General features: G+C 30.4%; 1 non-coding gene across 1 annotated transcript; it reads left to right on the forward strand.

Moving 5' to 3' along the window:
• Positions 1–2,533: 2,533 nt before the first annotated feature.
• Trnal-aag lies at positions 2,534–2,615 on the forward strand. Its single transcript has one exon. It is a non-coding gene; the product is annotated as a tRNA-Leu (tRNA).
• Positions 2,616–2,955: the final 340 nt, after the last annotated feature.

Here is a 2,955-nt window from a genome sequence, read left to right on the forward strand (position 1 = left end):
ACAGCGGTCGAACTCGCTCAAGTTTCACTAACTCGCTTAGAAGTTTGTCTTTAAAAATTAATCAATTGGTCGATAAATCTTTTACTTTGTATAATATAGTACAGTGGATAAAGTTATTAATTATCAATTGTGATACATATTAATTAGTATTTTTTTAAATAAAACCTATAATAACCTAGTAGGATTATGAGATGCTTATGAGCAGAAAAGATGGGTAGCCCTATAGTAAGTGTTTATTTCGGTCAATTAAGGCACTGTGGCACTTTGAAAAGAGTAGTTGTTTGTAACTACAGTTGTCATAAACCATGAGATCTGATAATTTCTGTTAAGTTAGTAGTAGTAAGGAAAAGATAAAAAAAAATGTTTTGGATATATCTTATTTCATTGTTAATCTTGAGGCATGTATGTCAAGAATGGCGTAATAAATATTTTGGTTTTGATAAATAACTAAAAACTATTTCGATCTTGAATTGATCAACTGGGTTGTTTAAATGTCATTTAACATGGGTCAATTAGTGCATCTCAACCATCATCTAAAAACTGAAAAAAACTGAATTTAATTAAAATCATCATCATCACTACCCAAAAACTTCTTTATCGCACTGTTGGGTGTAGAACTCTCTCTCGTAAGGTCTTGTGTCAATTAATTTAAATAGTTGATACTATTTGATTGATTGTTTGTATTGTATCATGAAACATATCTTGATTGCTTGAATTGACATTCTGTCCAAATCGATGGTAGTTGTAGTATTGCAAGCGTAGTATATTTGATTTTAAAACGCGTGATGTTTACAAATAGCACCAAAACCGATCGGTTTGTGAATTTCAAGCTTCATGCTTAAGTTATGTATACGTATTCATAGAAAAAATGCTTCGTTCGTCTACTGGCTAGCTTATTCAAATTGAGAGGTCCTGGGTTCAGATCGACTGTCGTGTTTGAAAAAGTTATACAGTTTTTACGCTCAGAACTTTTCTTTAGCAGCCTGAACTGGTAGTATGATGCTTTATGACTAGGAAAACATATAAATCGTTTATTGTTTTACATCGCTAACCAAAGGGCTACTGTATTGCAAGAATGCATTAACCCTTTGATCAGAAGTTCATATATATCGCCCAAAATAATTAGCTTTTTTTGGGATATCCCTAAAATTGCTCAATGGTAAAGAAATATACTAGATGTATACAGATGTAGGTAGGACTTTTTTATGCCATTGACATGTAATTTAACTGAACATTATTTTATAATAATTAATTATAATTTAGAACCATTGAAACCATAATATAAATCATATCTAATTCTGACATTTTCAACTTAATATATTAGATGTAATGTCTTTAAAATATACATCGGAGAAGCGTGTCCGAGCCCGTTTTTAAAAAAACATGACGTAAGAGTTTTGATCTTTGACCATTCTCGATAGTATGAACTTAAACTCAGGAAATAAATTCACTGATTTATTCCAATATGAGGCGGTCCGATCGCTCCGACGGCGCGACTAAACCTGTCGAAATCTTCGGGCGTTTGGCCTTTTATAACAAAAATATGTGGGTAGAATTATTCACCCAACATAACACCTGTTTACAAACACTAAAATATTTATGACTAATTTAACATTTCACAATTCACTAAAAATTATTACTTTAACAATCAAACAGTTTTAAATTATTAAAATAATCATTTCTGGACACGTGTTTTTCTGAAATTCGTGGTTTCGCGCCGACATGTATAATTCCTTAATGATATTAAAAATGGATAATAGGTTAAGACTACATATTTTATAGATCAAATTAAAAATTCCACATATCGTCGGAGCAATTTGTTTTGCAAATATATTTCTCCCGTAGTTTTCCAATTTAAAAGAATGAAAATGCTAAAGAGAAGACTGAGATAACTTGGTCCAACACGATTTGTGCATCAGAGCTCTGGAAAGAATTCCATGATAGTGTGATTTGTCATTGTTAGAATAAAACAAAATGGTTAAAAGCTTTAGTAACTGCTTTACTAGTCCAAATATATATGTTTTTCCTCAAGTATTTTATTCATCGTTTATATGAAATCTTCAATCGCGGCATTAGTATTCAGTGTTCCTATCTCTGTTCCATAATCAAAATTTTGAGTTATTAAAAAAATTAATTACCAAATAACTTATACTCGTGTCATTTCTTTCTAACAAAATAACATTATTTTACAAATCTTTGATTTCTAAGTTATATCGTTCAGTCAATTTCAATACGTTCAACTGTTGTATTTTGAGGATAATTTATGACACACATTTTCATTCATTAAAGACGATTTAGAACAAAAAATTAATACAACTATTTCAAACTTTGTGAAATTTTTATCCCAAACACACAAATTTGCTGATTTATTAAATTTAGCTTTAGAACGTCTTTTTTTTGGCAATAATGATTTGTAGGACTTTAGAATTCTTTCAAATATATTTATGATTGCTACGCTTCCTTCCCTAATAGATCTTCATTTTGATTTTTTCTACAACTTCTTAGAAATGTATTATTATGAGAATCTGTCACAGGTAGCGTGGCCGAGCGGTCTAAGGCGCTGGTTTAAGGCACCAGTCTCTTCGGAGGCGTGGGTTCGAATCCCACCGCTGCCATAATAATACTTTCCGAAACATATTTTAACGTTTTTATTCATTTTATATTTATTATTACCTACATTTAAATCGTCTATTGATAATCATCATGAGTATTTTTTATAATGTAATTATAAAAGAACATCTATCTTTTTGCATTTAAGATTATTATTTCAGGAGTCGGATTAAACAAGTTATATAGATAGTGTATATTTAAATCTTTTACGAGAAACACCAATTAATCTCCTTCCAATCCACAAGCTGAAAATATTTTGAAGTTGTTTCATATCGTATCTGCGAAGGTATGAAAACTTCACGATCATTCCTATACCATGGAATAACGTCAAATTTTTAATCCTTT

This window comes from Vanessa cardui, chromosome 5 (genome assembly GCF_905220365.1).
Source record: "Vanessa cardui chromosome 5, ilVanCard2.1, whole genome shotgun sequence".
Taxonomy (NCBI): domain Eukaryota; kingdom Metazoa; phylum Arthropoda; class Insecta; order Lepidoptera; family Nymphalidae; genus Vanessa; species Vanessa cardui.